Consider the following 15162-nt stretch of genomic DNA (forward strand, 5'->3'; position numbering starts at 1 on the left):
GCTTCTCGTTATAAAATTCTTATCCCTTGAGGAATTTGAATGCGTAAAGGTAAGATACTGAACTAGATTCTTCTTAGATAGAGAAAGATATACTAGAGTTGGACTGGAAGCTGACAGAAATGGTAAGGCAACAAATTAATTATCCTACACAAGTTTGTTTTTGTCTCCCAACATTCAAAGTTCAAATTCCATCAGAGATAATTTTGTGCTTGGCTCCTGTGAGAGTTAATGAATTAACTATTAGTTATACACATATGCACACAACATACATACATATGCATATAACATACACACAGGTATATAGAGGATGTCTGGGATAAATTTGATGATTTTTTTATACCTCCTTTTTGCAGGAACAGCTTAATTTATTTGGTGAAGAGTCAACAGAGAGCATAAAAATTAAAGATGTAGATGAAGAAAGGTTATCTGATGTGGAGGACTGGAAGCCATTTGAACATTAGAAAGAGCTACCTGTATCATGATGATTCATTATACAGGTGTCAAAATGCCAACATCATGCTCTGTGAACACTATAAAAGCTGTAAGATATGACATGGACTGCTACAACACAGACTATGAAGTTGTAGCCAGCAGGAAGGGATTTAGCAGATGTTCTAACTGTGTCTGCATGCCAGAATACATCCTCACATCTTTGAACAGGGTCTTAGACTCAATTCAGATGGCTATGTGAAGTTGCTGGAGACTGTGGTCAATCCCTGGCTCCAGCTCTGGATTGCTATGGAAAGGCCATATGTGTGGCAGCAGGATTTGGCTCTTTCCCAAACCTCTGGAGAGTTAGAAGTGGTTGTCGGAAAATTTATTACAACTTCACCAACCCCAATATCTGGCCTTCACATTCCCCCCAGATGTAATCCTGTGGATTACTATGTGTGGTGCACACTTTATTAAAACACCAACCACTTTGCCTGCAACACCAAGCCAAGATCAAGGTGACGTCCAAATATCTTCCCAGAGATACAATGAGGGACTCATGCACTAGGTTCTGGAGTAACCTTGAAGCTATGGAAGAACAGAATGTTATTTTTTGATTTTTTTAAGATAATTTTATTTTTGGATGGGCAATTGTATTATCTTTGCCTTTTATGCAAATTGTCAAATTTAACCCAAACACACTGTATATACATGTATATGTGTGTATATGTGTATATGTATGTGAATATACATACACACAAACACACAAACACACATATATACATATACATATATATTCTTTTATTCTTTTACTTGGCCATACTGGAGTAAGGGTTTTAGTCAAAGAAATTGACCCCAGGACTTCTTTGTAAGCCTGGCACATTTGTTGGTCTCTTTTGCCGAACCATTAAATTACGGGGACATAAACAAACCAGCATTGGCTGTCAAGTGATGGCATAGAGACAGACACACACATGCACACACACACACACATGCACACACACACACATGCACACACACACACACATGCACACACACACACACACACACACACACACATAACAGGCTTCTTTCAGTTTCCGTCTACCAAATCCACTCACAAGCTTTGGTCAGTCCGAGGCTATAATAGAAGACACTTGCTCAAGGTGCCATGCAGTGGGACTGAACCCGGATCCATGTGCTTGGGAAGCAAGCTTCTTACCGCACAGCCACACCTGTGCCTATATATACAGAGTCTACCAAAAAAAATGTATACACTTTTCAGGAGAAGAAATACCTGTATAAATATTTAACTTGTATAATTACCTCTATAAATATAGATACCTCTTTCGATGGTTTATCAGATTGTGATAACACTGAACAAATTGCAATAACACTGAATAAAAATATTTATACAGATTTTTCCTTTCCTGAAATGTGTATGCATTTTTTCTGCAAACTCTGTATACATACATACATACATACATACATATATACATACATACATACATACATATATATATGGCGCAGGAGTGGCTGTGTGGTAAGCAGCTTGCTTACCAGCCACATGGTTCTGGGTTCAGTCCCACTGCGTGGCACCTTGGGCAAGTGTCTTCTACTATAGCATCGAGCCGACCAAAGCCTTGTGAGTGGATTTGGTAGACGGAAACTGAAAGAAGCCCGTCGTATATATGTATATATATATATATGCGTGTGTGTGTTTGTCCCCCTAGCATTGCTTGACAACCGATGCTGGTGTGTTTATGTGCCCGTTACTTAGCGGTTCGGCAAAAAAGACCGATAGAATAAGTACTGGGCTTACAAAAGAATAAGTCCCGGGGTCGAGTTGCTCGATTAAAGGCGGTGCTCCAGCATGGCCACAGTCAAATGACTGAAACAAGTGAAAGAGTAAAAGAGTAAATATATAAATAAACACACATGCACACACAGATGTAATATGGTGGTGGTTTTAATTCGAAAGTAAAGAACTAAAGCCTCTCTATTGAGTGGTGGGGAAAACTTATTAAAACCTCTCTGCTTGTTCTGCAAAAATTAAATCAGAAGCCGTACTTCTGAGATGACAACATACTGTTAAGTAAAAATACATTGCTAATGTCAAGAAACTGATAATTCATCTTCTATGCTATATAACATTTCATTCTAGCCATGCTGTTTACGTGTTTCTAAAAGATTCAAACATAAAAAGAGTCTGTTTTTACCTCTTGAAGAAATTTATAATCATTAGAGTTATAAACTATGTGCAGGGAAATAGTTTTTGCATTATTTTCTAATACAACTTTTGACATGACTTGTTAAAGGTGTCTTTTCAACTTTATATAGTATACTATGTTCCATAAATATATTGGGTAAAATCTTTTATCTTTTGACTTTTATTTGTTTCAGTCATTGGACTATGCTGGGGCACCATCTTGAAGGGTTTTGATTAAATGAAGGTCCACAGCTCTTCAATACCCTGCCACCAAGATTAAGAAATCTACATTATGTGGATATAGATGTCTTCAAAAAGGGACTAGACTTCTGCTTCTCCACAATATCAGATGAACCAATAGCTCAGCAAGAAGTACTGACAAGGGCAGTGGAATCAAACTCTCTCATACACTAAATGGGCCAACAGTTGGGACAAAGGCACATACAGGAGTGGTGATGTGAACCCCGCCATCAAAGAAAATCAGCAAAACTACAGTGGTGCTCCAGCATAACTGCAGCTGCATGACTGCAACAAATAAAAGAATAAAAGAAAGTACTTATTCTGTTAATCTCTTCTGATGAACCACTAAGTTACAGGGACGTAAAGAAACCAGCACTGGTTGTCTAGCTGTGGTAAGAGACAGAATTTAAAAAGTCAGAAGTAAATTATTATACCCAAGTAAAAGCAAAAAAGAAAGGACCTTGCTTCCCAACCACATGGTTCTGGATTCAGTCCCACTGCATGGCACCTTGGACAAGTGTCTTCTTATTTCTTTATTGCCCACAAGGGGCTAAACATAGAGAGGACAAACAAGGACAGACAAAGGGATTAAGTCGATTACATCAACTTCAGTGCGTAACTGGTACTTAATTTATCGACCCCAAAAGGATGAAAGGCAAAGTCGACCTCAGCAGAATTTGAACTCAGAATGTAACAGCAGACGAAATACCTATTTCTTTACTATCCACAAGGGGCTAAACACAGAGGGGACAAACAAGGACAGACAAGCAGATTAAGTCGATTACATTGACCCCAGTGCGTAACTGGTACTTAATTTATCAACCCCGAAAGGATGAAAGGCAAAGTCGACCTCGGCACGATTTGAACTCAGGATGTAACGGCAGACGAAATATCGCTAAGCATTTCGCCCGGCATGCTAATGTTTCTGCCTTGTGAGTGGATTTGGTAGATGGAAACTATGTATGTACCCCATCACCACTTGCCAACTGGTGTTGGAGTGTTTACGTCCCTATAACTTAGCAGTTTTGTAAAAGAGACCGATAAAATAAGTACCTAGCTTAAAATACAATAAGTACTGGAGTTGATTCATTTGACTAAAGTTCAAGGTGGTGCTTCACTATGACCACAGTCTAATGACTGAAACAGGTAGAAGATAAAAGATTTAAAAAAAATATTCTTAAGAATTTAAAAAAGGTCCTTACTTTAAGCTGCAGGATTTACTGTTCCATTTCAATTTTTTCTAAAATACCTACCAATATTTTTACTTATCAATGAACCAACTAGCATCTGGCTCTTCTTAAATATGAAATGAACTCAAAAAGTAAGTATATGTCTCCAAATCATTGGAATGCATACAGTGGATGAGAATTTTACAGCTGATGACATTTCATAAAAAGTCTGATACATAAACCTCTTAGAGAGAGAAGAAATGAAGCATAAAGAATTAAGTCTCCACAAACAAAACAATGGAAACTTCTGCTACTGCAAATTTGAACTTTCAAGTTAGCCGAGAGAACATTACTTTACCCAATCAGTCGTGCACATACATGCACGCATGCGTGTGCACACACATGCACACACCACATATGTACATATACTCACACAAGCTCATAAAGCCCGTGTGAAACCTTGGAATGAAATATTCTGCTCGAAAAAACATGACAATATATGTATGCCTGCATGCATGAAATGTGTGTGTACATGTGAAGTATGTATGCGTGTATGAGTATGCATATGTGTGAACGTGTGTATTGTATGTGTGTATATGAATATGCAGAGTATGAGATGTGTTGGTACAATCATTTTGGTGCCGCCTATTTGGAATATCCCTGATTCAAGGCTGACTTATTTGACATCAAACATTTCTCTGTTTCTCTTGTTCTCTTCCTCCTTCTCTCTCTCTCTCTCTCTCTCTCTCTAGCAGGAGAAAGATAGTGTTTATGTTTAGCCTTTTGGCATTTAAACCAGCCATATCCAGTCCAAATATTCAACTTGTTTTAGGTTTAAACTGACCATATATGGCCTCTCACACCTAGCCTACACTGTCATTCTAAAAATAGACAAACACATCATCAATATCTCAAATCTGTAAGATAATGCATAATTAATTCAAAACGATGTGAATAGATAAGCATTACATTTGACAGAGTAACATGAATGCAAAAAGTTAATTAATGAATTATAATATCTCTCTTTCCCATTCACACTCTTTCTATCTTCATCATCATCATCGTCGTTTAATATCCACTTTCCATTAGACATTAGACATCCAGCAGAGCATACTAGATTCATTTCTTTCAAGCCTATGCATGTCCTCAGCAATCACAGCCCATGTTTCACTACTATGTAGCATGGCTGTTCGCACACATGCATCATATAGTCTACCTTTCACTCTGAGCAAGAGACCCTTTGTTACCAGCAGAGGTAGGAGCTGTCTGAACTTTTCCCAGGCTGTTCTTATTCTAGCAGCTACACTCTCAGAGCATCCACCTCAAATGCTGACTTGGTCACCTAGATAACGGAAGCTATCAATTACTTCTAGTTTTTTTCCCCCTGCATGTGATGGAAGCTGTTCTTTTCACATTTTCAGTGTTTATTGCCCCCATGCATATGCCACACACAAAATCTATCTTCCCAGTTAACTTTATTGCTGCACCTCTTATGTGTCCATAGCTTACACCAGGTACATCTTGTGGAGTTTCTACCTACTCCTTTCCTACTGACTGAGCAAGGCCATATACCTGAAGGGATTTGTGGTTTATCTGCCTTCCTACTTACTAAGACTTTGGCTTTTGCTAGATTGACTCTAAGCACTTCGATTCTAGAACTTGCTTCCACATCTGAAAATTCTCCTCTAGATCTGGTAGTGACTCAGCTATTAGAGCAAGGTCATCAGCATAGAGGAGCTCCCAGGGGGCAGCCTATCTTGAATTCCTCTGTTATTGCCTGAAGGACTATGATGAATAAGAGGGAGTTGAGGACTGATCCTTGGAATTCTTCACTATACTTGTTGCCATCCTCACCTTACTGACAGTATCCCTGCACATAGCTTGTACAGCTCTCACTAATCATTCATCATCATCATCATCATCGTTTAACGTCTGCTTTCCATGCTGGCATGGGTTGGATGGTTTGACTGTGGACTGGCAAGCCAGAAGGCTTCACCAGGCTCCAGTCTGATCTGGCAAGGTTTCTACAGCTTGATGCCCTTCCTAACACCAACCAGTCCGAGTGTGTAGTGGATGCTTGTGCTTGTGCCTCTTAACACTCATCTATCCCTATATTTCTGCATGTGTGTGTGTGAAGGTGTGTTTGCCAAAAAGTACTATTATCAAAATAGGTTGAATGTCCAGTCAACTGTGCCAAGTTATCAGCATCCAAGCCGTGATGGTGATGCTCAGTCATCACATTCTAGAATATACTGATCTGTGAATGAATATAAGTATGCATGTAGTGTATATGCATATACACATGTGCATAAGAGTCTGCATGTGGATACATACACACATGGGATATGTGAAGATGCATATGACATGATTCTTGGGGCCAGTAAATGACAGCAGTGGTGTTCGGCCATTTCTAGTTTCATACTCTTACAGATGTACATATGCACTCACACATATGCACACTCATGCATGCAGCCCACACATAACACACACAAACATATATAACATATATATATATTATTAAAAAGATAATTTAAGGTATCTAAGAGATACCACCATGCTGGAAATAGCAGCCAAAACATGACTCTAAAACCATATTAACATAGTTTTAGAGTCAAATTTTTGCTGCTATTTCCAGCGTGGTGGTATCTCTTAGATACCCTAAATTATAATTTTAATAATAATTATTACCACTGAAGGTTTTTATTCCCATGCTCGCCACTTGATAAGATTGATATTTAAATAACGATCTTATCCTTAATTATATAAATTTATATATATATATATCATCATCATCATCATCGTTTAGCGTCCGTTTTCCATGCTAGCATGGGTTGGACGGTTCTACTGGGGTCTGTGAAGCCAGAAGGCTTCATCAGGCCCAGTCAAATCTGGCAGTGTTTCTACGGCTGGATGCCCTTATACACATATACACACTCACATGCAATTGCACAATGTACATATACATGTATGGATACCATGTATACACACAGCACATTGCAATCACCACACACACACATGTACACATCTCAAAACACTGATAACACATCAGATGCATATTACATACACACTCCTTAAAACCTTAACAACACACCATATATATGTATATATATATATATATATATTATATATATTATTATTATATATATATATATATATATATATATATATATATATATACCACAACATACATCTCAAAAACTTCACAGCCCATACAATACATATTGCGTATTACACATCTCAAAACCCCCGATAACACACCAGGTCAGAAGCCACATAACGCACTAAATACATGCCATACATCACAACTCTTGCACACAAGCATACAGCTGCCACAAAATACACAAACACACAGACATTATATTACACACATACACATACAAACACACACCAAACCACACACTCACACACACAACACACATGCATGCACACACACACACACACACACAGAATGACACAAACACACAGACATTATATTACGCACATACACATACAAACACACACCAAACCACACACTCACACACACAACACACATGCATGCACACACACACACACACACACACAGAATGACACAAACACACAGACATTATATTACACACATACACATACAAACACACACCAAACCACACACCACCACACACAACACACATGCAGCACACACACACACACAACACAACACACCACACACACACAGAATGACACAAACACACAGACATTATATTACGCACATACACATACAAACACACACCAAACCACACACTCACACACACAACACACATGCATGCACACACACACACACACACAGACACACACAGACACACACACACACACAGAATGACACAAACACACAGACATTATATTACGCACATACACATACAAACACACACCAAACCACACACTCACACACACAACACACATGCACGCACACACACACACACACACAGAATGACACAAACACACAGACATTATATTACACACATACACATACAAACACACACCAAACCACACACATACACAACACAAGCATACTCACACACACACACACAGAGAATGACACAAACACACAGACATTATTTTATCATCATACTTTAAAAGTTGGAATGGTTAACAAGGAAATAAACTGGAGAAGACCTACGCATGTCTGTGTCAAAGATGAAGAATAAAGGAAACTTATATAAGTAACGGTGGAGTTAAATTTGGATCAGGCATTCAAAATTGATTTATTGCTACGAAAATTATTTTCCCCTTCCAAACGTTTATTTTTTTTCCTCCCACTAGCAGAATTCTTCCAGATCAATTGGGTTACTTGTAACTGTTTCCAGTTTGTATGAAGATTTATATTTATCTCTGGTCTGTTCTGTTCTGTGTGGGGTGTGTGTGTGTGTGTGTGTGTGTGTGTGTGTGTGTGTATGTGTACTTTATATACTTAAAAAGCCTAAGTTCAAAAACTAATTAGATCACTGTTGAAATACTACTACTACTATTACTACTACTACTACTACTACTACTACTACTACTACTACTATCGCTACTACTACTACTACTACTACTACTACTACTACTACTACTACTGCTGCTGCTGCTGCTGCTGATGATGATGATGATGATAATGATACTGGAAACAGAGCTAAATGCGAAAAACAAGATAATTGGTATCAACACTGTAGCCGTCGCTGTTATAAGTTACAGCTACAGTATTCTTAACTGAACACTAAATGAATTAATCAAAATAGACAGGAAAACAAGAAAAATAATGAGACGATTTAGGATGCATCACCCGAAATCTGGCATAGAAAGGTCATATATACAGTATACCAAAGGTGGCAGAGGCCTTATACAGCTAGAAAACTATTATAAAATAACCACTGCCAGACTAACGAAATACCTACTTCAGAAGCAAGGAAAACTAATACAGATAGCCACAAAACACGAACAAAGCTATATAGCTATGGTAAGATCTCACCTGGAATTTGCATCACCGGTCTGGAACCCCTATCTTGCCCAGGATATCAATCGCCTGGAAGCTGTTCAGCGATGTGCAATCAAAAGAATACCCTCTATCAGGCATTTGCCATATTCTGAACACCTTACTTCCCTGGGCATGGACAAATTGAAACTCCGACGTCTGGCAGCTGACTTAGCAGACACCCATAAAATTATCAACCATCTTACAAACAATAACTCTGAGCACCTTCTCAAACTCCACCCGTCTAACACCCATGGACATATTTACAAAGTCAGAAAACAGCACAGCTCCCATGACTTAAGGAAACATTTTTTCACGCTGAGAGTTGCTGAAGCATGGAACAAACTGCCGGCATCAGTTGTTAGTTGTCAGAGCACCGCATCCTTCAAAACTTCCATGATTCCTGAGATTCGCCAACACTACACCTGATTTTCTCCCCTCCATACACACGCAAGCATGTATCTGACTCATTCATTGTTCGCTTTCCAGACATCTGTACATTACTGCATATACTTTATACGCACTTTCTGACAAGTTGTGGTGCACCTGAGCACTGTATACAATCATTTCATTATCATTATTATTATTAATATTATTATTATTATTATAAAACAAAAAATATCTTCAAGTCTTTAAGGAAGCTGACAAATACAAAAAATACGTCATAGTACCTAACAACTATGAAGAGAGAGAAGAAACAACAAAAGCTGTAAAAATCCAAACTGAAATCCAAACTAAAACTGGAATAGCAATGGATCATGATAAAACAATGGCAAGAAAAGCCCCTTCATGGCAAGTACTGGGTTAAACTAAACTGAAAAGAAATAGACAAAGCAAAATCTCAATAATGGCAGAGAAACTCAGGACTCATAGCAGGGACTGAAAGATTTTTAATTTCAGCACAAGATTAAAGCCTCCCCACCAGAAATTACCAAAAACAAGTGATGAAAAGAAAGGCAACATGTAACTTCAGAATATGTGGGGATGGAGAAGAAACAAAAAATCATATTGTCTCTGGCTGCCCAGTCCTGGCTAAGAAGGAATATATTCGCAGACACAACAGAGTTGGGACCTATATACACCGGAAGCTTTGCCAACACTATGGAATAACAACAGAAAAAAGATGGTATAGGCACATGCCAAAAAGGCCACAGAAAAGGAGAAAGCATATGCCAGTACATACAGATAGAGAAATTAAGGCCAATAGGCCAGATATAGTTGTCAGAGATCACCAAGAAAAAATGCTTTCTAATTGATATATCAATACCAACAGATGACAATGTTTCTCTAAAAGAAATGGAGAAACTTTCAAAATACTAAGACCTAGAAATAGAGGTAACCAGAATGTAGAGTCTAAAAAGCAGAAACAATTCCTATCATAGCAGGTACCAAGACAAACAAAAATACCAGGAATAACAAGTATATATAACATACAGAAAATAGCACTACTAAGCACTACACACATCCCACATAAAACACTTTCTATACAGTAAAAATAAGAGCATCACAACAAACTGCAGCACATATCCAAGGCACACAGAACTGTGCTCGGTAGTGCATTGAAAGTATGTGATAAAAACACGACTTCTGAATAATCATCATCATCATTTAGCATCCGCTTTCCATGCTAGCATGGGTTGGACGGTTCAACTGGGGTCTGGGAAGCCAGGAGGGTGCACCAGGCCCAGTCTGATCTGGCAATGTTTCTACGGCTGGATGCCCTTCCTAACGCCAACCACTCCGTGAGTATAGTGGGTGCTTTTTATGTGCCACCGGCACATGTGCCAGACGGGGCTGGCAAACGGCCACGGTCGGATGGTGCTTTTTATGTGCCACTGGTACGGGGGCAGGCGAGGCTGGCAACGGCCACGAATAATAATAATAATGATAATAATAATAATAATAATAATAATAATAATAATAATAATAGTAATAATAATAATAATAATAATAATAATAATAATATAATGATAAGAAGAAGAAGAAGAAGAAGAAGAAAAAGAAGAAGAACAAGAACAAGAAGAGGAAGAAGAAGAAGAAGAAGAAGAGCAACAACAAAACAACATATTTCTTCTATAGGTATAAGGCTGGAAATTTCGGATGAGAGGGCTAAGTCAATCACATTGACTCCAGTGCTTAACTGGTACTTAATTTATTGATCCTGAAAGGATGAAAATCAAAATGAACTTTGGTGGGATTTCAACTCAGAACATTAAACCAGAAGAAATGTTGTGAAACATTTTCCCCTGTATGCTAATAATATATAGCATTGTAAAATGTAAATGTGTTCTAGTTTTATTTTTTATTATCAACATTTTGTTATAGTTTTGTATGAGTTCCTTATAGTTTGTTTGGAACATTAAATTCTCTAAATATACTCAATACTTCTAGAACACCAGTGTCACATTCAGGATAAGTCAAGTTAGTATGTATTGTTGCTTCTTTATCATAAGTTAGTGTTGACAACCATTAAAATTATATATCATCAATCAGGTAGATTTAAAAAAAAAATTTCGATTAGAGAATGTTGTTTGTATGTTTATTCTAGCATATTTTAGTTGTTATTAATGTTCATCCCATTATTAATCATCAGTTTTTTGTGAGCAATACTCTATAGCATTGATGTATTGTTCATTGTTATTTTGCTAATTTTATTTTGTGTTGTATAAAAGGACCCCTTTCGGTCATTGCACTGAGAAAGTTCCCCTCCAAGGCACAAGTCCGGGCAAGGTTGTTTATAGAAGACCAGCAGTCGCCCATGCATACAGGCCTCTCCTCTCCATGCCATGATGTTATCCAAAGGAAAGGCAAACACTAATACAGCTTGGCACCAATGACGTCACAACTCACTTCTACAGATGAGTGAACTGGAGCAATGTGAAATAAAGTGTCTTGTTCAAGAACACAGCACACAGCCTGGTCTTGGATTCAAACTCTCTACTTCATGAGCCCAACACTTTAACACTGAGCCATGCACAGTGTAATGCATTGTTAATTGTTATTGTTCTTTGCTGCAGATGCATAGTCAATCAGTAGGAAAATACTGTACTTGAATGGCCATGAAACTGTTAGAGTTGTGAAGTTTATAGCTTTCACATTTGAAATCAAATTTATAAATCACATTGGCCATCAGTAATTTGTTCACGAGTTTACATGCTTATGGCTTTTAATTTTAATTTTAGTGTTTTTGTAGTATATTATTAATGTTAATTTGCATTTAAAGTAATGCATTTTGTGTTTATTTTGAAAGGTTTTGGTTGAATGTGATCATTTTTTTCTATGGTTTGTATTTGATGCATTTTGTACACTTTCTATGTGAATTGTGTATTTTTAATAGGCATGGAATGTCAGAAGCGCTGCATGCATTGTGTTTCTCATTGTATTGTTCTAAGGCTTTATCCATTAGCTTGTCAAGAACCTCATTGTCGATTAGTGTTTGTTATATTTGATGAATTTCTTTATCTAGTGTTTTATCTGCAAAGGTTTTTATTCATTCCATTCATGTAAATGCTTTTCTAAGTAGACATTTTACCAATGACATTTGGTATCAGTGTAGCCATTTACTGTTGCCATGTAAGTATATGAAAATCTTTATTTGTTACTGTTGTGGAAATGGAAACAATACACATGGGTTTTTTTTCTGTCTGAAAGCTTATATCTGATTAAGACTTTTTCTTCCTATGTGTCTATTATAACTAATATGTCATCCACATACCAAGTGGATATTGTATATTAAGGTCTTGGTATCACTTCTTTTCTTAGAACATTCTGATTGTGAGCCCTAAGGAAGAACCCATTATCACTCTATCTTTCTGCTTTAATGATTTGCTTTGTGGACAGTGACAGAGTACTTCTGAGAATGGAGGACAAAAATAATTTCTTCAGTACATCAGTGGTTTTATTTTTGGGTGTAATTAGTGATATATTCCAACTACATCACTACGTCTTGAAGATGAAACTTTGAAAATCTTAAAATGTTGATGATAGATTTTAAGGAACCTTACTGTTCCAAAGAAACTGCAAATAATTCATAAGAAAATATGAAAAGAACTTTGATAATAAAACAGTTTGTGTTTTCAGTACCACTTGTGTAAAAAGAACAGTTCCTTTATATATACATACATATATATATATATGTGTTCTCTAGAGAACATTCTTTTCTTTGTTGTATGATCGCAGGTGATCTACTTCTAGCATATGGCTAACCACATAGTGGTCTTTTAGCCCTTTAATTATACACAGGTATTAGAATTTTTTCTGATTCTTCAGACTTTTGTATGCTAGGCTACTGGTTTTATATTGATATTAATTAAATTAATATTCAATTTATCTCCCTCATTATTTAAATATATATATATATATATATATATATATATATATATATACACACACTAGTGTGAAGGTGTGTGGTTTAGTGGTTAGGGTATTCGGCTTACGATCATAATGTTGTGAGTTCAATTCCTGGCAACATGTGTCCTTGAGCAAGAGATTTTCTTTCACGTCGCTCCAGTCCACTCAGCTGGCAAAAATTAGCAGTGCCTGTCACACTCTGTGTCACACTGAGGCTCCCTGATGTTAAGGGTACACATGTCTGTGGTGTGCTCAGCCACTTGTATGTTAATTTCATGAGCAATCCGTTCCGTTGATCAGATCAACTGGAACCCTTGTTGTTCTAACCAATGTAGTGCCAGTATTGACACAAGTGTGTGTGGTCAAATGACAGAAAAAGGAACTCAACACATTTAGTTGGAGTTACATGTATTATTTAAAACATTTTGATTCAGTTCCATGCTACTTCAAGTTTTGCAGGCCCCTAATGGGAGTCTGACTCCTTCAGAAGCCTGAAGGAATTGAGCTCCTGTTAGGGACCTGTGAAACTTAAAGTAGCACAGAAGCAAATTAAACTGTTTTAAATAATGTGTGTGTGTGTGTGTGTGTGAGAGAGATCATCATCATTAGCCAATTTCCATAGTTATGCTGGCATTGGTTGGACAGCTTGGCAGGATCCACTGGGTCTAAGGACTGCATCATGCTCCAATGTCTGCCTTTGCATGGCTAACATTGGAAGATAACACAGATTGAATGAAAATGTCTATCTCACACCAGCACAGAATATGGATGTTAAATGATAATGATCATGATTATTATATTTCTGTGTGTGTGTGTGTGTGTGTGTGTGTGAGTGCATGTGTACATGTAAGTATGTGTGTATATAATGTTTGTGTGTGTGTGTGCATATAATGTATGTGTGTTTGTATATATAACATGTGTGTATATATATATATATATAATGTGTGTGTGTGTGTGTGTATATATATATATAACGTGTGTGTGTGTGTATATATATATAACGTGTGTGTGTGTGTGTAGAAATTAAAGCCATACAAAATTGTTTGACAACATTTTTGTCAGAATTGGCTGACTTGTACACCTGATCACTCAGTTCATGAACTGCTACACACACACCCACACACACACGCACACATACACACACATACACACACACACACACATATTTATATGTATAAATGCATTTGGTTATACAAACAGAAGAGAAAGTGCTCAATACAAATATTAATGGATAGCTATTCATTCAGAGTTGATGTTGATGAATGATAGACCTCATTGCAACTTACCAAATTTTTTTTTCTAGGCTTATTCAGCGACAGATACATTATTCAACAACAGGTACACAATTTTGCCAAGCACTTTTTTCTCTTTGTATGACATGTTTATGCTTTCACACTTCCACAGAGTTGTTTCTTTCACATTCGTAGGCCGATGTCTTTATTATTCAACCATTCTCCCAGCTCAACTTTGCTTCACCTTTCATGCAACTTATTATTAGAGAATAATACTTCACATTTTCCTATTGAGAGTTTTCAGATCTTCTGCATTCAATACCAATATCTCATTGTAACACACTTTCCATATAATATATTTTTCCCATGGAAAGAGAAACAGTTGTTGCTAAGGAAAGTAAACATCCCTTGGAAATACCTCTGATCGGTTTTTTTTTATTATCATTAGTATACTATTGTTACAAGCATCTATAGCACTGATTAAATCACTTGGAAAGTAGAAATGATATCTAATGAGTTGTCTGAGAAGTTCATGAATTCCTTTCATGGACACTTAATTCTAACTACTTTTGGTTCACTGTTAGTTTA

This window comes from Octopus sinensis, linkage group LG1, assembly GCF_006345805.1.
Source record: "Octopus sinensis linkage group LG1, ASM634580v1, whole genome shotgun sequence".
Classification (NCBI taxonomy): Eukaryota; Metazoa; Mollusca; class Cephalopoda; order Octopoda; family Octopodidae; genus Octopus; species Octopus sinensis.